Raw genomic sequence first — 26,579 nt, forward strand, 5'->3', positions numbered from 1 at the left:
TTGTGTGGGTAGGCCTAGCGCCCGCGACAGAAAACGCCCCAAAGCGCAACGTGGACACATCCAAATTTGTGAAGGAAAACAGAGGTGTTTTTTGCAAAGTGCCTACCTGTAGATTTTGGCTTGTCGATCAGCCGCCACCTAGGGAAACGTACCAAACCTGTGCATTTCTGAAAACTAGAGACCTAGGGGAATCCAAGATGGGGTGACTTGTGTGGCTCGGACCAGGTTCTGTTACCCAGAATCCTTTGCAAACCTCAAAATTTGGCTAAAAAAACACATGTTCCTCACATTTCTGAGGCAGAAAGTTCTGGAATCTGAGATAAGCCACGAATTTCCTTCCACCCAGCGTTCCCCCACGTCTCCCGATAAAAATGATACCTCACTTGTGTGGGTAGGCCTAGCGCCCGCGACAGAAAACGCCCCAAAGCGCAACGTGGACACATCCAAATTTGTGAAGGAAAACAGAGGTGTTTTTTGCAAAGTGCCTACCTGTAGATTTTGGCTTGTAGATCAGCCGCCACCTAGGGAAACCTACCAAACCTGTGCATTTCTGAAAACTAGAGACCTAGGGGAATCCAAGATGGGGTGACTTGTGTGGCTCGGACCAGGATCTGTTACCCAGAATCCTTTGCAAACCTCAAAATTTGGCCAAAAAAAACACATGTTCCTCACAATTCTGTTGCAGAAAGTTCAGGAATCTGAGAGGAGCCATGAATTTCCTTCCACCCAGCGTTCCCCCACGTCTCCCGATAAAAATGATACCTCACTTGTGTGGGTAGGCCTAGCGCCCCCGACAGAAAACGCCCCAAAGCGCAACGTGGACACAGCCACATTTTTGAAGGAAAACAGAGGTGTTTTTTGCAAAGTGCCTACCTGTAGATTTTGGCCTGTAGCTCAGCCGCCACCTAGGGAAACCTACCAAACCTGTGCATTTCTGAAAACTAGAGACCTAGGGGAATCCAAGATGGAGTGACTTGTGTGGCTCGGACCAGGTTCTGTTACCCAGAATCCTTTGCAAACCTCAAAATGTGGCTAAAAAAACACATGTTCCTCACATTTCTGTGGCAGAAAGTTCTGGAATCTGAGAGGAGCCACAAATTTCCTTCCACCCAGCGTTCCCCCACGTCTCCCGATAAAAATGATACCTCACTTGTGTGGGTAGGCCTAGCGCACGTGACAGGAAATGCCCCAAAGCGCAACGTGGACACAGCCAAATTTTTGAAGGAAAACAGAGGTGTTTTTTCAAAGTGCCTACCTGTAGATTTTGGCTTGTAGATCAGCCGCCACCTAGGGAAACCTACCAAACCTGTGCATTTCTGAAAACTAGAGACCTAGGGGAATCCAAGATCGGGAGACCTGTGTGGCTCGGACCAGGTTCTGTTACCCAGAATCCTTTGCAAACCACAAAATTTGGCTAAAAAAACACATGTTCCTCACATTTCTGTGGCAGAAAGTTCTGGAATCTGAGAGGAACCACGAATTTCCTTCCACCCAGCGTTCCCCCACGTCTCCCGATAAAAATGATACCTCACTTGTGTGGGTAGGCCTAGCGCCCGCGACAGAAAACCCCCAAAGCGCAACGTGGACACATCCAAATTTGTGAAGGAAAACAGAGGTGTTTTTTGCAAAGTGCCTACCTGTAGATTTTGGCTTGTAGATCAGCTGCCACCTAGGGAAACCTACCAAACCTGTGCATTTCTGAAAACTAGAGACCTAGGGGAATCCAAGATGGGGTGACCTGTGTGGCTCGGACCAGGTTCTGTTACCCAGAATCCTTTGCAAACCTCAAAATTTGGCTAAAAAAACACATGTTCCTCACATTTCTGTTGCAGAAAGTTCTGGAATCTGAGAGGAGCCACGAATTTCCTTCCACCCAGCGTTCCCCCACGTCTCCCGATAAAAATGATACCTCACTTGTGTGGGTAGGCCTAGCGCCCGCGACAGGAATCGCCCCAAAGCGCAACGTGGACACAGCCACATTTTTGAAGGAAAACAGAGGTGTTTTTTGCAAAGTGCCTACCTGTAGATTTTGGCCTGTAGCTCAGCCGCCACCTAGGGAAACCTACCAAACCTGTGCATTTCTGAAAACTAGAGACCTAGGGGAATCCAAGATGGGGTGACTTGTGTGGCTCGGACCAGGTTCTGTTACCCAGAATCCTTTGCAAACCTCAAAATTTGGCTAAAAAAAACACATGTTCCTAACATTTCTGTGGCAGAAAGTTCTGGAATCTGAGAGGAGCCACAAATTTCCTTCCACCCAGCGTTCCCCCACGTCTCCAGATAAAAATGATACCTCACTTGTGTGGGTAGGCCTAGCGCCCGCGACAGAAAACGCCCCAAAGCGCAACGTGGACACATCCAAATTTGTGAAGGAAAACAGAGGTGTTTTTTGCAAAGTGCCTACCTGTAGATTTTGGCTTGTAGCTCAGCCGCCACCTAGGGAAACCTACCAAACCTGTGCATTTCTGAAAACTAGAGACCTAGGGGAATCCAAGATGGGGTGACCTGTGTGGCTCGGTCCAGGTTCTGTTACCCAGAATCCTTTGCAAACCTCAAAATTTGGCTAAAAAAAACACATGTTCCTCACATTTCTGTGGCAGAATGTTCTGGAATCTGAGAGGAGCTACGAATTTCCTTCCACCCAGCGTTCCCCCTCGTCTCCCGATAAAAATGATACCTCACTTGTGTGGGTAGGCCTAGCGCACGTGACAGGAAATGCCCCAAAGCGCAATGTGGACACAGCCAAATTTTTGAAGGAAAACAGAGGTGTTTTTTCAAAGTGCCTACCTGTAGATTTTGGCCTGTAGCTCAGTCGCCACCTAGGGAAACCTACCAAACCTGTGCATTTCTGAAAACTAGAGACCTAGGGGAATCCAAGATGGGGTGACTTGTGTGGCTCGGACCAGGATCTGTTACCCAGAATCCTTTGCAAACCTCAAAATGTGGCTAAAAAAACACATGTTCCTAACATTTCTGTGGCAGAAAGTTCTGGAATCTGAGAGGAGCCACAAATTTCCTTCCACCCAGCGTTCCCCCATGTCTCCCGATAAAAATGATACCTCACTTGTGTGGGTAGGCCTAGCGCCCGCGACAGAAAACGCCCCAAAGCGCAACGTGGACACATCCAAATTTGTGAAGGAAAACAGAGGTGTTTTTTGCAAAGTGCCTACCTGTAGATTTTGGCTTGTCGATCAGCCGACACCTAGGGAAACCTACCAAACCTGTGCATTTCTGAAAACTAGAGACCTAGGGGAATCCAAGATGGGGTGACTTGTGTGGCTCGGACCAGGTTCTGTTACCCAGAATCCTTTGCAAACCTCAAAATTTGGCTAAAAAAACACATGTTCCTCACATTTCTGTGGCAGAAAGTTCTGGAATCTGAGATAAGCCACGAATTTCCTTCCACCCAGCGTTCCCCCACGTCTCCCGATAAAAATGATACCTCATTTGTGTGGGTAGGCCTAGCGCCCGCGACAGAAAACGCCCCAAAGCGCAACGTGGACACATCCAAATTTGTGAAGGAAAACAGAGGTGTTTTTTGCAAAGTGCCTACCTGTAGATTTTGGCTTGTAGATCAGCCGCCACCTAGAGAAACCTACCAAACCTGTGCATTTCTGAAAACTAGAGACCTAGGGGAATCCAAGATGGGTTGACTTGTGTGGCTCGGACCAGGATCTGTTACCCAGAATCCTTTGCAAACCTCAAAATTTGGCCAAAAAAAACACATGTTCCTCACAATTCTGTTGCAGAAAGTTCTGGAATCTGAGAGGAGCCATGAATTTCCTTCCACCCAGCGTTCCCCCACGTCTCCCGATAAAAATGATACCTCACTTGTGTGGGTAGGCCTAGCGCCCGCGACAGAAAACGCCCCAAAGCGCAACGTGGACACATCCAAATTTGTGAAGGAAAACAGAGGTGTTTTTTGCAAAGTGCCTACCTGTAGATTTTGGCTTGTCGATCAGCCGACACCTAGGGAAACCTACCAAACCTGTGCATTTCTGAAAACTAGAGACCTAGGGGAATCCAAGATGGGGTGACTTGTGTGGCTCGGACCAGGTTCTGTTACCCAGAATCCTTTGCAAACCTCAAAATTTGGCTAAAAAAACACATGTTCCTCACATTTCTGTGGCAGAAAGTTCTGGAATCTGAGATAAGCCACGAATTTCCTTCCACCCAGCGTTCCCCCACGTCTCCCGATAAAAATGATACCTCATTTGTGTGGGTAGGCCTAGCGCCCGCGACAGAAAACGCCCCAAAGCGCAACGTGGACACATCCAAATTTGTGAAGGAAAACAGAGGTGTTTTTTGCAAAGTGCCTACCTGTAGATTTTGGCTTGTAGATCAGCCGCCACCTAGGGAAACCTACCAAACCTGTGCATTTCTGAAAACTAGAGACCTAGGGGAATCCAAGATGGGTTGACTTGTGTGGCTCGGACCAGGATCTGTTACCCAGAATCCTTTGCAAACCTCAAAATTTGGCCAAAAAAAACACATGTTCCTCACAATTCTGTTGCAGAAAGTTCTGGAATCTGAGAGGAGCCATGAATTTCCTTCCACCCAGCGTTCCCCCACGTCTCCCGATAAAAATGATACCTCACTTGTGTGGGTAGGCCTAGCGCCCGCGACAGAAAACGCCCCAAAGCGCAACGTGGACACAGCCACATTTTTGAAGGAAAACAGAGGTGTTTTTTGCAAAGTGCCTACCTGTAGATTTTGGCCTGTAGCTCAGCCGCCACCTAGGGAAACCTACCAAACCTGTGCATTTCTGAAAACTAGAGACCTAGGGGAATCCAAGATGGGGTGACTTGTGTGGCTCGGACCAGGTTCTGTTACCCAGAATCCTTTGCAAACCTCAAAATTTGGCTAAAAAAACACATGTTCCTAACATTTCTGTGGCAGAAAGTTCTGGAATCTGAGAGGAGCCACAAATTTCCTTCCACCCAGCGTTCCCCCACGTCTCCTGATAAAAATGATACCTCACTTGTGTGGGTAGGCCTAGCGCCCGCGACAGAAAACGCCCCAAAGCGCAACGTGGACACATCCAAATTTGTGAAGGAAAACAGAGGTGTTTTTTGCAAAGTGCCTACCTGTAGATTTTGGCTTGTAGCTCAGCCGCCACCTATGGAAACCTACCAAACCTGTGCATTTCTGAAAACTAGAGACCTAGGGGAATCCAAGATGGGGTGACTTGTGTGGCTCGGACCAGGGTCTGTTACCCAGAATCCTTTGCAAACCTCAAAATTTGGCTAAAAAAACACATGTTCCTAACATTTCTGTGGCAGAAAGTTCTGGAATCTGAGAGGAGCCACGAATTTCCTTCCACCCAGCGTTCCCCCTCGTCTCCCGATAAAAATGATACCTCACTTGTGTGGGTAGGCCTAGCGCACGTGACAGGAAATGCCCCAAAGCGCAACGTGGACACAGCCAAATTTTTGAAGGAAAACAGAGGTGTTTTTTCAAAGTGCCTACCTGTAGATTTTGGCCTGTAGCTCAGTCGCCACCTAGGGAAACCTACCAAACCTGTGCATTTCTGAAAACTAGAGACCTAGGGGAATCCAAGATGGGGTGACTTGTGTGGCTCGGACCAGGATCTGTTACCCAGAATCCTTTGCAAACCTCAAAATGTGGCTAAAAAAACACATGTTCCTAACATTTCTGTGGCAGAAAGTTCTGGAATCTGAGAGGAGCCACAAATTTCCTTCCACCCAGCGTTCCCCCATGTCTCCCGATAAAAATGATACCTCACTTGTGTGGGTAGGCCTAGCGCCCGCGACAGAAAACGCCCCAAAGCGCAACGTGGACACATCCAAATTTGTGAAGGAAAACAGAGGTGTTTTTTGCAAAGTGCCTACCTGTAGATTTTGGCTTGTAGATCAGCCGCCACCTAGGGAAACATACCAAACCTGTGCATTTCTGAAAACTAGAGACCCAGGGGAATCCAAGATGGGGTGACTTGTGTGGCTCGGACCAGGTTCTGTTACCCAGAATCCTTTGCAAACCTCAAAATTTGGCTAAAAAAACACATGTTCCTCACATTTCTGTGGCAGAAAGTTCTGGAATCTGAGATAAGCCACGAATTTCCTTCCACCCAGCGTTCCCCCACGTCTCCCGATAAAAATTATACCTCACTTGTGTGGGTAGGCCTAGCGCACGTGACAGGAAATGCCCCAAAGCGCAACGTGGATACAGCCAAATTTTTGAAGGAAAACAGAGGTGTTTTTTCAAAGTGCCTACCTGTAGATTTTGGCTTGTAGATCAGCCGCCACCTAGGGAAACCTACCAAACCTGTGCATTTCTGAAAACTAGAGACCTAGGGGAATCCAAGATCGGGTGACCTGTGTGGCTCGGACCAGGTTCTGTTACCCAGAATCCTTTGCAAACCACAAAATTTGGCTAAAAAAACACATGTTCCTCACATTTCTGTGGCAGAAAGTTCTGGAATCTGAGAGGAGCCACGAATTTCCTTCCACCCAGCGTTCCCCCACGTCTCCCGATAAAAATGATACCTCACTTGTGTGGGTAGGCCTAGCGCCCGCGACAGAAAACCCCCAAAGCGCAACGTGGACACATCCAAATTTGTGAAGGAAAACAGAGGTGTTTTTTGCAAAGTGCCTACCTGTAGATTTTGGCTTGTAGATCAGCTGCCACCTAGGGAAACCTACCAAACCTGTGCATTTCTGAAAACTAGAGACCTAGGGGAATCCAAGATGGGGTGACCTGTGTGGCTCGGACCAGGTTCTGTTACCCAGAATCCTTTGCAAACCTCAAAATTTGGCTAAAAAAACACATGTTCCTCCCATTTCTGTTGCAGAAAGTTCTGGAATCTGAGAGGAGCCACGAATTTCCTTCCACCCAGCGTTCCCCCACGTCTCCCGATAAAAATGATACCTCACTTGTGTGGGTAGGCCTAGCGCCCGCGACAGGAAACGCCCCAAAGCGCAACGTGGACACAGCCACATTTTTGAAGGAAAATAGAGGTGTTTTTTGCAAAGTGCCTACCTGTAGATTTTGGCCTGTAGCTCAGCCGCCACCTAGGGAAACCTACCAAACCTGTGCATTTCTGAAAACTAGAGACCTAGGGGAATCCAAGATGGGGTGACTTGTGTGGCTCGGACCAGGTTCTGTTACCCAGAATCCTTTGCAAACCTCAAAATTTGGCTAAAAAAACACATGTTCCTAACATTTCTGTGGCAGAAAGTTCTGGAATCTGAGAGGAGCCACAAATTTCCTTCCACCCAGCGTTCCCCCACGTCTCCCGATAAAAATTATACCTCACTTGTGTGGGTAGGCCTAGCGCCCGCGACAGAAAACGCCCCAAAGCGCAACGTGGACACATCCAAATTTGTGAAGGAAAACAGAGGTGTTTTTTGCAAAGTGCCTACCTGTAGATTTTGGCTTGTAGCTCAGCCGCCACCTAGGGAAACCTACCAAACCTGTGCATTTCTGAAAACTAGAGACCTAGGGGAATCCAAGATGGGGTGACTTGTGTGGCTCGGACCAGGTTCTGTTACCCAGAATCCTTTGCAAACCTAAAAATTTGGCTAAAAAAACACATGTTCCTCACATTTCTGTGGCAGAAAGTTCTGGAATCTGAGATAAGCCATGAATTTCCTTCCACCCAGCGTTCCCCCACGTCTCCCGATAAAAATGATACCTCACTTGTGTGGGTAGGCCTAGCGCACGCGACAGGAAATGCCCCAAAGCGCAACGTAGACACAGCCAAATTTTTGAAGGAAAACAGAGGTGTTTTTTCAAAGTGCCTACCTGTAGATTTTGGCCTGTAGCTCAGTCGCAAACTAGGGAAACCTACCAAACCTGTGCATTTCTGAAAACTAGAGACCTAGGGGAATCCAAGATGGAGTGACTTGTGTGGCTCGGACCAGGTTCTGTTACCCATAATCCTTTGCAAACCTCAAAATTTGGCTAAAAAAACACATGTTCCTAACATTTCTGTGGCAGAAAGTTCTGGAATCTGAGAGGAGCCACAAATTTCCTTCCACCCAGCGTTCCCCCATGTCTCCCGATAAAAATGATACCTCACTTGTGTGGGTAGGCCTAGCGCCCGCGACAGAAAACGCCCCAAAGCGCAACGTGGACACATCCAAATTTGTGAAGGAAAACAGAGGTGTTTTTTGCAAAGTGCCCACCTGTAGATTTTGGCTTGTAGATCAGCCGCCACCTAGGGAAACCTACCAAACCTGTGCATTTCTGAAAACTAGAGACCTAGGGGAATCCAAGATGGGGTGACTTGTGTGGCTCGGACCAGGTTCTGTTACCCAGAATCCTTTGCAAACCTAAAAATTTGGCTAAAAAAACACATGTTCCTCACATTTCTGTGGCAGAAAGTTCTGGAATCTGAGATAAGCCACGAATTTCCTTCCACCCAGCGTTCCCCCACGTCTCCCGATACAAATGATACCTCACTTGTGTGGGTAGGCCTAGCGCCCGCAACAGGAAATGCCCCAAAGCGCAACGTAGACACAGCCAAATTTTTGAAGGAAAACAGAGGTGTTTTTTGCAAAGTGCCTACCTGTAGATTTTGGCTTGTAGCTCAGCCGCCACCTAGGGAAACCTACCAAACCTGTGCATTTCTGAAAACTAGAGACCTAGGGGAATCCAAGATGGAGTGACTTGTGTGGCTCGGACCAGGTTCTGTTACCCAGAATCCTTTGCAAACCTCAAAATGTGGCTAAAAAAACACATGTTCCTCACATTTCTGTGGCAGAAAGTTCTGGAATCTGAGAGGAGCCACAAATTTCCTTCCACCCAGCGTTCCCCCACGTCTCCCGATAAAAATGATACCTCACTTGTGTGGGTAGGCCTAGCGCCCGCGACAGAAAACGCCCCAAAGCGCAACGTGGACACATCCAAATTTGTGAAGGAAAACAGAGGTGTTTTTTGCAAAGTGCCTACCTGTAGATTTTGGCTTGTAGCTCAGCCGCCACCTAGGGAAACCTACCAAACCTGTGCATTTCTGAAAACTAGAGACCTAGGGGAATCCAAGATGGGGTGACCTGTGTGGCTCGGACCAGGTTCTGTTACCCAGAATCCTTTGCAAACCTCAAAATTTGGCTAAAAAAACACATGTTCCCAACTGTTCTGTGGCAGAAAGTTCTGGAATCTGAGAGGACCCACAAATTTACTTCCACCCAGCGTTCCCCCACGTCTCCCGATAAAAATGATACCTCACTTGTGTGGGTAGGCCTAGCGCCCGCGACAGGAAACGCCCCAAAGCGCAACGTGGACACATCCAAATTTGTGAAGGAAAACAGAGGTGTTTTTTGCAAAGTGCCTACCTGTAGATTTTGGCTTGTAGCTCAGCCGCCACCTAGGGAAACCTACCAAACCAGTGCATTTCTGAAAACTAGAGACCTAGGGGAATCCAAGATGGGGTGACTTGTGTGGCTCGGACCAGGTTCTGTTACCCAGAATCCTTTGCAAACCTCAAAATTTAGCTAAAAAAACACATGTTCCTCACATTTCTGTGGTAGAAAGTTCTGGAATCTGAGAGGAGCCACGAATTTCCTTCCACCCAGCGTTCCCCCACGTCTCCCGATAAAAATGATACCTCACTTGTGTGGGTAGGCCTAGCGCCCGCGACAGGAAACGCCCCAAAGCGCAACGTAGACACAGCCAAATTTTTGAAGGAAAACAGAGGTGTTTTTTGCAAAGTGCCTACCTGTAGATTTTGGCTTGTAGCTCAGCCGCCACCTAGGGAAACCTACCAAACCTGTGCATTTCTGAAAACTAGAGACCTAGGGGAATCCAAGATGGGGTGACTTGTGTGGCTCGGACCAGGTTCTGTTACCCAGAATCCTTTGCAAACCTCAAAATTTGGCTAATAAAACACATGTTCCTAACAATTCTGTGGTAGAAAGTTCTGGAATCTAGAGGAGGCACAAATTTCCTTATAACCCAGCATTCCCCCATGTCTCCCGATAAAAATGATACCTCACTTGTGTGGGTAGGCCTAGCGCCCGCGACAGAAAACGCCCCAAACCGCAACGTGGACACATCCAAATTTGTGAAGGAAAACAGAGGTATTTTTTGCAAGGTGCCTACCTGTAGATTTTGGCTTGTAGCTCAGCCGCCACCTAGGGAAACCTACCAAACCTGTGCATTTCTGAAAACTAGAGACCTAGGGGAATCCAAGATGGGGGGACCTGTGTGGCTCGGACCAGGTTCTGTTACCCAGAATCCTTTGCAAACCTCAAAATTTGGCTAAAAAAACACATGTTCCTCACATTTCTGTTGCAGAAAGTTCTGGAATCTGAGAGGAGCCACGAATTTCCTTCCTCCCAGCGTTCCCCCACGTCTCCCGATAAAAATGATACCTCACTTGTGTGGGTAGGCCTAGCGCCCGCGACAGGAAACGCCCCAAAGCGCAACGTGGACACAGCCACATTTTTGAAGGAAAACAGAGGTGTTTTTTGCAAAGTGCCTACATGTAGATTTTGGCCTGTAGCTCAGCCGCCACCTAGGGAAACCTACCAAACCTGTGCATTTCTGAAAACTAGAGACCTAGGGGAATCCAAGATGGGGTGACTTGTGTGGCTCGGACCAGGTTCTGTTACCCAGAATCCTTTGCAAACCTCAAAATTTGGCTAAAAAAACACATGTTCCTAACATTTCTGTGGCAGAAAGTTCTGGAATCTGAGAGGAGCCACAAATTTCCTTCCACCCAGCGTTCCCCCACGTCTCCCGATAAAAATGATACCTCACTTGTGTGGGTAGGCCTAGCGCCCGCGACAGAAAACGCCCCAAAGCGCAACGTGGACACATCCAAATTTGTGAAGGAAAACAGAGGTGTTTTTTGCAAAGTGCCTACCTGTAGATTTTGGCTTGTAGCTCAGCCGCCACCTAGGGAAACCTACCAAACCTGTGCATTTCTGAAAACTAGAGACCTAGGGGAATCCAAGATGGGGTGACCTGTGTGGCTCGGACCAGGTTCTGTTACCCAGAATCCTTTGCAAACCTCAAAATTTGGCTAAAAAAACACATGTTCCTCACATTTCTGTGGCAGAAAGTTCTGGAATCTGAGAGGAGCCACGAATTTCCTTCCTCCCAGCGTTCCCCCACGTCTCCCGATAAAAATGATACCTCACTTGTGTGCGTAGGCCTAGCGCCCGAGACAGAAAACGCCCCAAAGCGCAACGTGGACACAGCCACATTTTTGAAGGAAAACAGAGGTGTTTTTTGCAAAGTGCCTACCTGTAGATTTTGGCCTGTAGCTCAGCCGCCACCTAGGGAAACCTACCAAACCTGTGCATTTCTGAAAACTAGAGACCTAGGGGAATCCAAGATGGGGTGACTTGTGTGGCTCGGACCAGGTTCTGTTACCCAGAATCCTTTGCAAACCTCAAAATTTGGCTAAAAAAACACATGTTCCTAACATTTCTGTGGCAGAAAGTTCTGGAATCTGAGAGGAGCCACAAATTTCCTTCCACCCAGCGTTCCCCCACGTCTCCCGATAAAAATGATAACTCACTTGTGTGGGTAGGCCTAGCGCCCGCGACAGAAAACGCCCCAAAGCGCAACGTGGACACATCCAAATTTGTGAAGGAAAACAGAGGTGTTTTTTGCAAAGTGCCTACCTGTAGATTTTGGCTTGTAGCTCAGCCGCCACCTAGGGAAACCTACCAAACCTGTGCATTTCTGAAAACTAGAGACCTAGGGGAATCCAAGATGGGGTGACCTGTGTGGCTCGGACCAGGTTCTGTTACCCAGAATCCTTTGCAAACCTCAAAATTTGGCTAAAAAAACACATGTTCCTCACATTTCTGTGGCAGAAAGTTCTGGAATCTGAGAGGAGCCACGAATTTCCTTCCACCCAGCGTTCCCCCTCGTCTCCCGATAAAAATGATACCTCACTTGTGTGGGTAGGCCTAGCGCCCGTGACAGGAAATGCCCGAAAGCGCAACGTGGACACAGCCAAATTTTTGAAGGAAAACAGAGGTGTTTTTTCAAAGTGCCTACCTGTAGATTTTGGCCTGTAGCTCAGTCGCCACCTAGGGAAACCTACCAAACCTGTGCATTTCTGAAAACTAGAGACCTAGGGGAATCCAAGATGGGGTGACTTGTGTGGCTCGGACCAGGATCTGTTACCCAGAATCCTTTGCAAACCTCAAAATTTGGCTAAAAAAACACATGTTCCTAACATTTCTGTGGCAGAAAGTTCTGGAATCGGAGAGGAGCCACAAATTTCCTTCCACCCAGCGTTCCCCCATGTCTCCCGATAAAAATGATACCTCACTTGTGTGGGTAGGCCTAGCGCCCGCGACAGAAAACGCCCCAAAGCGCAACGTGGACACATCCAAATTTGTGAAGGAAAACAGAGGTGTTTTTTGCAAAGTGCCTACCTGTAGATTTTGGCTTGTAGATCAGCCGCCACCTAGGGAAACCTACCAAACCTGTGCATTTCTGAAAACTAGAGACCTAGGGGAATCCAAGATGGGGTGACTTGTGTGGCTCGGACCAGGTTCTGTTACCCAGAATCCTTTGCAAACCTCAAAATTTGGCTAAAAAAACACATGTTCCTAACATTTCTGTGGCAGAAAGTTCTGGAATCTGAGAGGAGCCACAAATTTCCTTCCACCCAGCGTTCCCCCACGTCTCCCGATAAAAATGATAACTCACTTGTGTGGGTAGGCCTAGCGCCCGCGACAGAAAACGCCCCAAAGCGCAACGTGGACACATCCAAATTTGTGAAGGAAAACAGAGGTGTTTTTTGCAAAGTGCCTACCTGTAGATTTTGGCTTGTAGCTCAGCCGCCACCTAGGGAAACCTACCAAACCTGTGCATTTCTGAAAACTAGAGACCTAGGGGAATCCAAGATGGGGTGACCTGTGTGGCTCGGACCAGGTTCTGTTACCCAGAATCCTTTGCAAACCTCAAAATTTGGCTAAAAAAACACATGTTCCTCACATTTCTGTGGCAGAAAGTTCTGGAATCTGAGAGGAGCCACGAATTTCCTTCCACCCAGCGTTCCCCCTCGTCTCCCGATAAAAATGATACCTCACTTGTGTGGGTAGGCCTAGCGCCCGTGACAGGAAATGCCCGAAAGCGCAACGTGGACACAGCCAAATTTTTGAAGGAAAACAGAGGTGTTTTTTCAAAGTGCCTACCTGTAGATTTTGGCCTGTAGCTCAGTCGCCACCTAGGGAAACCTACCAAACCTGTGCATTTCTGAAAACTAGAGACCTAGGGGAATCCAAGATGGGGTGACTTGTGTGGCTCGGACCAGGATCTGTTACCCAGAATCCTTTGCAAACCTCAAAATTTGGCTAAAAAAACACATGTTCCTAACATTTCTGTGGCAGAAAGTTCTGGAATCTGAGAGGAGCCACAAATTTCCTTCCACCCAGCGTTCCCCCATGTCTCCCGATAAAAATGATACCTCACTTGTGTGGGTAGGCCTAGCGCCCGCGACAGAAAACGCCCCAAAGCGCAACGTGGACACATCCAAATTTGTGAAGGAAAACAGAGGTGTTTTTTGCAAAGTGCCTACCTGTAGATTTGACTTGTAGATCAGCCGCCACCTAGGGAAACCTACCAAACCTGTGCATTTCTGAAAACTAGAGACCAAGGGGAATCCAAGATGGGGTGACTTGTGTGGCTCGGACCAGGTTCTGTTACCCAGAATCCTTTGCAAACCTCAAAATTTGGCTAAAAAAACACATGTTCCTCACATTTCTGTGGCAGAAAGTTCTGGAATCTGAGATAAGCCACGAATTTCCTTCCACCCAGCGTTCCCCCCACGTCTCCCGATAAAAATGATACCTCACTTGTGTGAGTAGGCCTAGCGCCCGCGACAGGAAATGCCCCAAAGCGCAACGTAGACACAGCCAAATTTTTGAAGGAAAACAGAGGTGTTTTTTCAAAGTGCCTACCTGTAGATTTTGGCCTGTAGCTCAGTCGCCAACTAGGGAAACCTACCAAACCTGTGCATTTCTGAAAACTAGAGACCTAGGTGAATCCAAGATGGAGTGACTTGTGTGGCTCGGACCAGGTTCTGTTACCCAGAATCCTTTGCAAACCTCAAAATTTGGCTAAAAAAACACATGTTCCTCACAATTCTGTGGCAGAAAGTTCTGGAATCTGAGAGGAGCCACGAATTTCCTTCCACCCAGCGTTCCCCCACGTCTCCCAATAAAAATGATACCTCACTTGTGTGGGTAGGCCTAGCGCCGGCGACAGAAAACGCCCCTAAGCGCAACGTGGACACATCCAAATTTGTGAAGGAAAACAGAGGTGTTTTTTGCAAAGCGCCTACCTGTAGATTTTGGCTTGTAGCTCAGCCGCCACCTAGGGAAACCTACCAAACCTGTGCATTTCTGAAAACTAGAGACCTAGGGGAATCCAAGATGGGGTGACTTGTGTGGCTCGGACCAGGTTCTGTTACCCAGAATCCTTTGCAAACCTCAAAATTTGGCTAAAAAAACACATGTTCCTAACATTTCTGTGGCAGAAAGTTCTGGAATCTGAGAGGAGCCACAAATTTCCTTCCACCCAGCGTTCCCCCACGTCTCCCGATAAAAATGACACCTCACTTGTGTGGGTAGGCCTAGCGCCCGCGACAGAAAAAACCCCAAAGCGCAACGTGGACACATCCAAATTTGTGAAGGAAAACAGAGGTTTGTTTTGCAAAGTGCCTACCTGTAGATTTTGGCTTGTAGCTCTGCCGCCACCTTGGGAAACCTACCAAACCTGTGCATTTCTGAAAACTAGAGACCTAGGGGAATCCAAGATGGGGTGACTTGTGTGGCTCGGACCAGGTTCTGTTACACAGAATCCTTTGCAAACCTCAAAATTTGGCCAAAAAAAACACATGTTCCTCAAAATTCTGTGGCAGAAAGTTCTGGAATCTGAGAGGAGCCACGAATTTCCTTCCACCCACCGTTCCCCCACGTCTCCCGATAAAAATGATACCTAACTTGTGTGGGTAGGCCTAGCGCCCGCGACAGGAAACGCCCCAAAGCGCAACGTAGACAAAGCCAAATTTTTGAAGGAAAACAGAGGTGTTTTTTGCAAAGTGCCTTCCTGTAGATTTTGGCATGTAGCTCAGCCGCCACCTAGGGAAACCTACCAAACCTGTGCATTTCTGAAAACTAGAGACCTAGGGGAATCCAAGATGGGGTGACCTGTGTGGCTCGGACCAGGTTCTGTTACCCAGAATCCTTTGCAAACCTCAAAATGTGGCTAAAAAAACACATGTTCTTCACATTTCTGTGGCAGAAAGTTCTGGAATCTGAGAGGACCCACAAATTCACTTCCACCCAGCGTTCCCCCACGTCTCCCGATAAAAATGATACCTCACTTGTGTGGGTAGGCCTAGCGCCCGTGACAGGAAATGCCCCAAAGCGCAACGTGGACACAGCCAAATTTTTGAAGGAAAACAGAGGTGTTTTTTGCAAAGTGCCTGCCTGTAGATTTTGGCCTGTAGCTCAGCCTCCACCTAGGGAAACCTACCAAACCTGTGCATTTCTGAAAACTAGAGACCTAGGGGAATACAAGATGGGGTGACTTGTGTGGCTCGGACCAGGTTCTGTTACCCAGAATCCTTTGCAAACCTCAAAATTTGGCTAAAAAAACACATGTTCCCAACTGTTCTGTGGCAGAAAGTTCTGGAATCTGAGAGGACCCACAAATTCACTTCCACCCAGCGTTCCCCCACGTCTCCCGATAAAAATGATACCTCACTTGTGTGGGTAGGCCTAGCGCCCGCGACAGGAAACGCCCCAAAGCGCAACGTGGACACATCCAAATTTGTGAAGGAAAACAGAGGTGTTTTTTGCAAAGTGCCTACCTGTAGATTTTGGCTTGTAGCTCAGCCGCCACCTAGGGAAACCTACCAAACCAGTGCATTTCTGAAAACTAGAGACCTAGGGGAATCCAAGATGGGGTGACTTGTGTGGCTCGGACCAGGTTCTGTTACCCAGAATCCTTTGCAAACCTCAAAATTTAGCTAAAAAAACACATGTTCCTCACATTTCTGTGGTAGAAAGTTCTGGAATCTGAGAGGAGCCACGAATTTCCTTCCACCCAGCGTTCCCCCACGTCTTCCGATAAAAATTATACCTCACTTGTGTGGGTAGGCCTAGCGCCCGCGACAGGAAACGCCCCAAAGCGCAACGTAGACACAGCCACATTTTTGAAGGAAAACAGAGGTGTTTTTTGCAAAGTGCCTACCTGTAGATTTTGGCTTGTAGCTCAGCCGCCACCTAGGGAAACCTACCAAACCTGTGCATTTCTGAAAACTAGAGACCTAGGGGAATCCAAGATGGGGTGACATGTGTGGTTCGAACCAGGTTCTGTTACCCAGAATCCTTTGCAAACCTCAAAATTTGGCTAAAAAAAACACATGTTCCTCACATTTCTGTTGCAGAAAGTTCTGGAATCTGAGATAAGCCACGAATTTCCTTCCACCCAGCGTTCCCCCACGTCTCCCGATAAAAATTATACCTCACTTGTGTGGGTAGGCCTGGCGCCCGCGACAGGAAACGCCCCAAAGCACAACGTAGACACAGCCAAATTTTTGAAGGAAAACAGAGGTGTTTTTTGCAAAGTGCCTACCTGTAGATTTTGGCTTGTAGCTCAGCCGCCACCTAGGGAAACCTACCAAACCTGTGCATTTCTGAAAACTAGAGACCTAGGGGAATCCAAGATGGGGTGACCTGTGTGGCTCGGACCAGGTTCTGTTACCCAGAATCCTTTGCAAACCTCAAAATGTGGCTAAAAAAACACATGTTCCTCACATTTCTGTGGCAGAAAGTTCTGGAATCTGAGAGGAGCCACAAATTTCCTTCCACCCAGCGTTCCCCCACGTCTCCCGATAAAAATGATACCTCACTTGTGTGGGTAGGCCTAGCGCCCGTGACAGGAAATGCCCCAAAGCGCAACGTGGACGCAGCCAAATTTTTGAAGGAAAACAGAGGTGTTTTTTGCAAAGTGCCTGCCTGTAGATTTTGGCCTGTAGCTCAGCCGCCACCTAGGGAAACCTACCAAACCTGTGCATTTCTGAAAACTAGAGACCTAGGGGAATCCAAGATTGGGTGACTTGGACCAGGTTCTGTTACCCAGAATCCTTTGCAAACCTCAAAATTTGGCTAAAAAAACACATGTTCCTAACATTTCTGTGGCAGAAAGTTCTGGAATCTGAGAGGAGCTACAAATTTCCTTCCACCCAGCGTTCCCCCACGTCTCCCGATAAAAATGATACCTCACTTGTGTGGGTAGGCCTAGCGCCCGCGTCAGGAAACGCCCCAAAGCGCAACGTGGACACATCCAAATTTGTGATGGAAAACAGAGGTGTTTTTTGCAAAGTGCCTACCTGTAGATTTTGGCTTGTAGCTCAGCCGCCACCTAGGGAAACCTACCAAACCTGTGCATTTCTGAAAACTAGAGACCTAGGGGAATCCAAGATGGGGTGACTTGTGTGGCTCGGACCAGGTTCTGTTACCCAGAATCCTTTGCAAACCTCAAAATTTGGCTAAAAAAACACATGTTCACAACTGTTCTGTGGCAGAAAGTTCTGGAATCTGAGAGGACCCACAAATTCACTTCCACCCAGCGTTCCCCCACGTCTCCCGATAAAAATGATACCTCACTTGTGTGGGTAGGCCTAGCGCCCGTGACAGAAAACGCCCCAAAGCGCAACGTGGACACATCCAAATTTGTGAAGGAAAACAGAGGTGTTTTTTGCAAAGTGCCTACCTGTAGATTTTGGCTTGTAGCTCAGCCGCCACCTAGGGAAACCTACCAAACCTGTGCATTTCTGAAAACTAGAGACCTAGGGGAATCCAAGATGGGGTGACCTGTGTGGCTCGGACCAGGGTCTGTTACCCAGAATCCTTTGCAAACCTCAAAATTTGGCTAAAAAAACACATGTTCCTAACATTTCTGTGGCAGAAAGTTCTGGAATCTGAGAGGAGCCACGAATTTCCTTCCACCCAGCGTTCCCCCTCGTCTCCCGATAAAAATGATACCTCACTTGTGTGGGTAGGCCTAGCGCACGTGACAGGAAATGCCCCAAAGCGCAACGTGGACACAGCCAAATTTTTGAAGGAAAACAGAGGTGTTTTTTCAAAGTGCCTACCTGTAGATTTTGGCCTGTAGCTCAGTCGCCACCTAGGGAAACCTACCAAACCTGTGCATTTCTGAAAACTAGAGACCTAGGGGAATCCAAGATGGGGTGACTTGTGTGGCTCGGACCAGGATCTGTTACCCAGAATCCTTTGCAAACCTCAAAATGTGGCTAAAAAAACACATGTTCCTAACATTTCTGTGGCAGAAAGTTCTGGAATCTGAGAGGAGCCACAAATTTCCTTCCACTCAGCGTTCCCCCATGTCTCCCGATAAAAATGATACCTCACTTGTGTGGGTAGGCCTAGCGCCCGCGACAGAAAACGCCCCAAAGCGCAACGTGGACACATCCAAATTTGTGAAGGAAAACAGAGGTGTTTTTTGCAAAGTGCCTACCTGTAGATTTTGGCTTGTAGATCAGCCGCCACCTAGGGCAACCTACCAAACCTGTGCATTTCTGAAAACTAGAGACCTAGGGGAATCCAAGATGGGGTGACTTGTGTGGCTCGGACCAGGTTCTGTTACCCAGAATCCTTTGCAAACCTCAAAATTTGGCTAAAAAAACACATGTTCCTCACATTTCTGTGGCAGAAAGTTCTGGAATCTGAGATAAGCCACGAATTTCCTTCCACCCAGCGTTCCCCCACGTCTCCCGATAAAAATGATACCTCACTTGTGTGGGTAGGCCTAGCGCACGTGACAGGAAATGCCCCAAAGCGCAACGTGGACACAGCCAAATTTTTGAAGGAAAACAGAGGTGTTTTTTCAAAGTGCCTACCTGTAGATTTTGGCTTGTAGATCAGCCGCCACCTAGGGAAACCTACCAAACCTGTGCATTTCTGAAAACTAGAGACCTAGGGGAATCCAAGATCGGGTGACCTGTGTGGCTCGGACCAGGTTCTGTTACCCAGAATCCTTTGCAAACCACAAAATTTGGCTAAAAAAACACATGTTCCTCACATTTCTGTGGCAGAAAGTTCTGGAATCTGAGAGGAGCCACGAATTTCCTTCCACCCAGCGTTCCCCCACGTCTCCCGATAAAAATGATACCTCACTTGTGTGGGTAGGCCTAGCGCCCGCGACAGAAAACCCCCAAAGCGCAACGTGGACACATCCAAATTTGTGAAGGAAAACAGAGGTGTTTTTTGCAAAGTGCCTACCTGTAGATTTTGGCTTGTAGATCAGCTGCCACCTAGGGAAACCTACCAAACCTGTGCATTTCTGAAAACTAGAGACCTAGGGGAATCCAAGATGGGGTGACCTGTGTGGTTCGGACCAGGTTCTGTTACCCAGAATCCTTTGCAAACCTCAAAATTTGGCTAAAAAAACACATGTTCCTCACATTTCTGTGGCAGAAAGTTCTGGAATCTGAGAGGAGCTACGAATTTCCTTCCACCCAGCGTTCCCCCTCGTCTCCCGATAAAAATGATACCTCACTTGTGTGGGTAGGCCTAGCGCACGTGACAGGAAATGCCCCAAAGCGCAATGTGGACACAGCCAAATTTTTGAAGGAAAACAGAGGTGTTTTTTCAAAGTGCCTACCTGTAGATTTTGGCCTGTAGCTCAGTCGCCACCTAGGGAAACCTACCAAACCTGTGCATTTCTGAAAACTAGAGACCTAGGGGAATCCAAGATGGGGTGACTTGTGTGGCTCGGACCAGGTTCTGTTACCCAGAATCCTTTGCAAACCTCAAAATTTGGCTAAAAAAACACATGTTCCTCACATTTCTGTGGCAGAAAGTTCTGGAATCTGAGATAAGCCACGAATTTCCTTCCACCCAGCGTTCCCCCACGTCTCCCGATAAAAATGATACCTCACTTGTGTGGGTAGGCCTAGCGCCCGCGACAGAAAACGCCCCAAAGCGCAACGTGGACACATCCAAATTTGTGAAGGAAAACAGAGGTGTTTTTTGCAAAGTGCCTACCTGTAGATTTTGGCTTGTTGATCAGCCGCCACCTAGGGAAACCTGCCAAACCTGTGCATTTCTGAAAACTAGAGACCTAGGGGAATCCAAGATGGGGTGACTTGTGTGGCTCGGACCAGGTTCTGTTACCCAGAATCCTTTGCAAACCTCAAAATTTGGCTAAAAAAACACATGTTCCTAACATTTCTGTGGCAGAAAGTTCTGGAATCTGAGAGGAGCCACAAATTTCCTTCCACCCAGTGTTCCCCCACGTCTCCCGATAAAAATGATACCTCACTTGTGTGGGTAGGCCTAGTGCCCGCGACAGAAAACCCCCAAAGCGCAACGTGGACACATCCAAATTTGTGAAGGAAAACAGAGGTGTTTTCTGCAAAGTGCCTACCTGTAGATTTTGGCTTGTAGATCAGCTGCCACCTAGGGAAACCTACCAAACCTGTGCATTTCTGAAAACTAGAGACCTAGGGGAATCCAAGATGGGGTGACCTGTGTGGCTCGGACCAGGTTCTGTTACCCAGAATCCTTTGCAAACCTCAAAATTTGGCTAAAAAAACACATGTTCCTCACATTTCTGTTGCAGAAAGTTCTGGAATCTGAGAGGAGCCACGAATTTCCTTCCACCCAGCGTTCCCCCACGTCTCCCGATAAAAATGATACCTCACTTGTGTGGGTAGGCCTAGCGCCCGCGACAGGAAACGCCCCAAAGCGCAACGTGGACACAGCCACATTTTTGAAGGAAAATAGAGGTGTTTTTTGCAAAGTGCCTACCTGTAGATTTTGGCCTGTAGCTCAGCCGCCACCTAGGGAAACCTACCAAACCTGTGCATTTCTGAAAACTAGAGACCTACGGGAATCCAAGATGGGGTGACTTGTGTGGCTCGGACCAGGTTCTGTTACCCAGAATCCTTTGCAAACCTCAAAATTTGGCTAAAAAAACACATGTTCCTAACATTTCTGTGGCAGAAAGTTCTGGAATCTGAGAGGAGCCACAAATTTCCTTCCACCCAGCGTTCCCCCACGTCTCCCGATAAAAATGATACCTCACTTGTGTGGGTAGGCCTAGCGCCCGCGACAGGAAACGCCCCAAAGCGCAACGTGGACACATCCAAATTTGTGAAGGAAAACAGAGGTGTTTTTTGCAAAGTGCCTACCTGTAGATTTTGGCTTGTAGCTCAGCCGCCACCTAGGGAAACCTACCAAACCTGTGCATTTCTGAAAACTAGAGACCTAGGGGAATCCAAGATGGGGTGACTTGTGTGGCTCGGACCAGGTTCTGTTACCCAGAATCCTTTGCAAACCTCAAAATTTGGCTAAAAAAACACATGTTCCTCACATTTCTGTGGCAGAAAGTTCTGGAATCTGAGATAAGCCATGAATTTCCTTCCACCCAGCGTTCCCCCACGTCTCCCGATAAAAATGATACCTCACTTGTGTGGGTAGGCCTAGCGCCCGCGATAGGAAATGCCCCAAAGCGCAACGTAGACACAGCCAAATTTTTGAAGGAAAACAGAGGTGTTTTTTCAAAGTGCCTACCTGTAGATTTTGGCCTGTAGCTCAGTCGCAAACTAGGGAAACCTACCAAACCTGTGCATTTCTGAAAACTAGAGACCTAGGGGAATCCAAGATGGAGTGACTTGTGTGGCTCGGACCAGGTTCTGTTACCCAGAATCCTTTGCAAACCTCAAAATTTGGCTAAAAAAACACATGTTCCTAACATTTCTGTGGCAGAAAGTTCTGGAATCTGAGAGGAGCCACAAATTTCCTTCCACCCAGCGTTCCCCCATGTCTCCCGATAAAAATGATACCTCACTTGTGTGGGTAGGCCTAGCGCCCGCGACAGAAAACGCCCCAAAGCGCAACGTGGACACATCCAAATTTGTGAAGGAAAACAGAGGTGTTTTTTGCAAAGTGCCCACCTGTAGATTTTGGCCTGTAGCTCAGCCGCCACCTAGGGAAACCTACCAAACCTGTGCATTTCTGAAAACTAGAGACCTAGGGGAATCCAAGATGGGGTGACTTGTGTGGCTCGGACCAGGTTCTGTTACCCAGAATCCTTTGCAAACCTCAAAATTTGGCTAAAAAAACACATGTTCCTAACATTTCTGTGGCAGAAAGTTCTGGAATCTGAGATAAGCCATGAATTTCCTTCCACCCAGCGTTCCCCCACGTCTCCCGATAAAAATGATACCTCACTTGTGTGGGTAGGCCTAGCGCCCGCGACAGGAAATGCCCCAAAGCGCAACGTAGACACAGCCAAATTTTTGAAGGAAAACAGAGGTGTTTTTTCAAAGTGCCTACCTGTAGATTTTGGCCTGTAGCTCAGTCGCAAACTAGGGAAACCTACCAAACCTGTGCATTTCTGAAAACTAGAGACCTAGGGGAATCCAAGATGGAGTGACTTGTGTGGCTCGGACCAGGTTCTGTTACCCAGAATCCTTTGCAAACCTCAAAATTTGGCTAAAAAAACACATGTTCCTAACATTTCTGTGGCAGAAAGTTCTGGAATCTGAGAGGAGCCACAAATTTCCTTCCACCCAGCGTTCCCCCATGTCTCCCGATAAAAATGATACCTCACTTGTGTGGGTAGGCCTAGCGCCCGCGACAGAAAACGCCCCAAAGCGCAACGTGGACACATCCAAATTTGTGAAGGAAAACAGAGGTGTTTTTTGCAAAGTGCCCACCTGTAGATTTTGGCTTGTAGATCAGCCGCCACCTAGGGAAACCTACCAAACCTGTGCATTTCTGAAAACTAGAGACCTAGGGGAATCCAAGATGGGGTGACTTGTGTGGCTCGGACCAGGTTCTGTTACCCAGAATCCTTTGCAAACCTAAAAATTTGGCTAAAAAAACACATGTTCCTCACATTTCTGTGGCAGAAAGTTCTGGAATCTGAGATAAGCCACGAATTTCCTTCCACCCAGCGTTCCCCCACGTCTCCCGATAAAAATGATACCTCACTTGTGTGGGTAGGCCTAGCGCCCGCAACAGGAAATGCCCCAAAGCGCAACGTAGACACAGCCAAATTTTTGAAGGAAAACAGAGGTGTTTTTTGCAAAGTGCCTACCTGTAGATTTTGGCTTGTAGCTCAGCCGCCACCTAGGGAAACCTACCAAACCTGTGCATTTCTGAAAACTAGAGACCTAGGGGAATCCAAGATGGAGTGACTTGTGTGGCTCGGACCAGGTTCTGTTACCCAGAATCCTTTGCAAACCTCAAAATGTGGCTAAAAAAACACATGTTCCTCACATTTCTGTGGCAGAAAGTTCTGGAATCTGAGAGGAGCCACAAATTTCCTTCCACCCAGCGTTCCCCCACGTCTCCCGATAAAAATGATACCTCACTTGTGTGGGTAGGCCTAGCGCCCGCGACAGAAAACGCCCCAAAGCGCAACGTGGACACATCCAAATTTGTGAAGGAAAACAGAGGTGTTTTTTGCAAAGTGCCTACCTGTAGATTTTGGCTTGTAGCTCAGCCGCCACCTAGGGAAACCTACCAAACCTGTGCATTTCTGAAAACTAGAGACCTAGGGGAATCCAAGATGGGATGACCTGTGTGGCTCGGACCAGGTTCTGTTACCCAGAATCCTTTGCAAACCTCAAAATTTGGCTAAAAAAACACATGTTCCCAACTGTTCTGTGGCAGAAAGTTCTGGAATCTGAGAGGACCCACAAATTTACTTCCACCCAGCGTTCCCCCACGTCTCCCGATAAAAATGATACCTCACTTGTGTGGGTAGGCCTAGCGCCCGCGACAGGAAACGCCCCAAAGCGCAACGTGGACACATCCAAATTTGTGAAGGAAAACAGAGGTGTTTTTTGCAAAGTGCCTACCTGTAGATTTTGGCTTGTAGCTCAGCCGCCACCTAGGGAAACCTACCAAACCAGTGCATTTCTGAAAACTAGAGACCTAGGGGAATCCAAGATGGGGTGACTTGTGTGGCTCGGACCAGGTTCTGTTACCCAGAATCCTTTGCAAACCTCAAAATTTAGCTAAAAAAACACATGTTCCTCACATTTCTGTGGTAGAAAGTTCTGGAATCTGAGAGGAGCCACGAATTTCCTTCCACCCAGCGTTCCCCCACGTCTTCCAATAAAAATTATACCTCACTTGTGTGGGTAGGCCTAGCGCCCGCGACAGGAAACGCCCCAAAGCGCAACGTAGACACAGCCACATTTTTGAAGGAAAACAGAGGTGTTTTTTGCAAAGTGCCTACCTGTAGATTTTGGCTTGTAGCTCAGCCGCCACCTAGGGAAACCTACCAAACCTGTGCATTTCTGAAAACTAGAGACCTAGGGGAATCCAAGTTGTGGTGACATGTGTGGTTCGGACCAGGTTCTGTTACCCAGAATCCTTTGCAAACCTCAAAATTTGGCTAAAAAACACATGTTCCTAACATTTCTGTTGCAGAAAGTTCTGGAATCTGAGATAAGCCACGAATTTCCTTCCACCCAGCGTTCCCCCACGTCTCCCGATAAAAATGATACCTCACTTGTGTGGGTAGGCCTAGCGCCCGCGACAGGAAACGCCCCAAAGCGCAACGTAGACACAGCCAAATTTTTTAAGGAAAACAGAGGTGTTTTTTGCAAAGTGCCTACCTGTAGATTTTGGCTTGTAGCTCAGCCGCCACCTAGGGAAACCTACCAAACCTGTGCATTTCTGAAAACTAGAGACCTAGGGGAATCCAAGATGGGGTGACTTGTGTGGCTCGGACCAGGTTCTGTTACCCAGAATCCTTTGCAAACCTCAAAATTTGGCTAATAAAACACATGTTCCTAACATTTCTGTGGTAGAAAGTTCTGGAATCTAGAGGAGGCACAAATTTCCTTCCACCCAGCATTCCCCCATGTCTCCCGATAAAAATGATACCTCACTTGTGTGGGTAGGCCTAGCGCCCGCGACAGAAAACGGCCCAAACCGCAACGTGGACACATCCAAATTTGTGATGGAAAACAGAGGTATTTTTTGCAAAGTGCCTACCTGTAGATTTTGGCTTGTAGCTCAGCCGCCACCTAGGGAAACCTACCAAACCTGTGCATTTCTGAAAACTAGAGACCTAGGGGAATCCAAGATGGGGTGACTTGTGTGGCTCGGACCAGGTTCTGTTACCCAGAATCCTTTGCAAACCTCAAAATTTGGCTAAAAAAACACATGTTCCTAACATTTCTGTGGCAGAAAGTTCTGGAATCTGAGAGGAGCTACAAATTTCCTTCCACGCAGCGTTCCCCCACGTCTCCCGATAAAAATGATACCTCACTTGTGTGGGTAGGCCTAGCGCCCGCGACAGGAAACGCCCCAAAGCGCAACGTGGACACATCCAAATTTGTGATGGAAAACAGAGGTGTTTTTTGCAAAGTGCCTACCTGTAGATTTTGGCTTGTAGATCAGCCGCCACCTAGGGAAACCTACCAAACCTGTGCATTTCTGAAAACTAGAGACCTAGGGGAATCCAAGATGGGGTGACTTGTGTGGCTCGGACCAGGATCTGTTACCCAGAATCCTTTGCAAACCTCAAAATTTGGCCAAAAAAAACACATGTTCCTCACAATTCTGTTGCAGAAAGTTCTGGAATCTGAGAGGAGCCAGGAATTTCCTTCCACCCAGCGTTCCCCCACGTCTCCCGATAAAAATGATACCTCACTTGTGTGGGTAGGCCTAGCGCCCGCGACAGAAAACGCCCCAAAGCGCAACGTGGACAAATCCAAATTTGTGAAGGAAAACAGAGGTGTTTTTTGCAAAGTGCCTACCTGTAGATTTTGGCTTGTAGATCAGCCGCCACCTAGGGAAACCTGCCAAACCTGTGCATTTCTGAAAACTAGAGACCTAGGGGAATCCAAGATGGGGTGACTTGTGTGGCTCGGACCAGGTTCTGTTACCCAGAATCCTTTGCAAACCTCAAAATTTGGCTAAAAAAACACATGTTCCTAACATTTCTGTGGCAGAAAGTTCTGCAATCTGAGAGGAGCCACAAATTTCCTTCCACCCAGCGTTCCCCCACGTCTCCCGATAAAAATGATACCTCACTTGTGTGGGTAGGCCTAGCGCCCGCGACAGAAAACGCCCCAAAGCGCAACGTGGACACATCCAAATTTGTGAAGGAAAATAGAGGTGTTTTTTGCAAAGTGCCTACCTGTAGATTTGACTTGTAGATCAGCCGCCACCTAGGGAAACCTACCAAACCTGTGCATTTCTGAAAACTAGAGACCTAGGGGAATCCAAGATCGGGTGACCTGTGTGGCTCGGACCAGGTTCTGTTACCCAGAATCCTTTGCAAACCACAAAATTTGGCTAAAAAAACACATGTTCCTCACATTTCTGTGGCAGAAAGTTCTGGAATCTGAGAGGAGCCACGAATTTCCTTCCACCCAGCGTTCCCCCACGTCTCCCGATAAAAATGATACCTCACTTGTGTGGGTAGGCCTAGCGCCCGCGACAGAAAACCCCCAAAGCGCAACGTGGACACATCCAAATTTGTGAAGGAAAACAGAGGTGTTTTTTGCAAAGTGCCTACCTGTAGATTTTGGCTTGTAGATCAGCTGCCACCTAGGGAAACCTACCAAACCTGTGCATTTCTGAAAA

The sequence above is a fragment of the Pleurodeles waltl genome, chromosome 2_2 (genome assembly GCF_031143425.1).
Source record: "Pleurodeles waltl isolate 20211129_DDA chromosome 2_2, aPleWal1.hap1.20221129, whole genome shotgun sequence".
NCBI lineage: Eukaryota > Metazoa > Chordata > Amphibia > Caudata > Salamandridae > Pleurodeles > Pleurodeles waltl.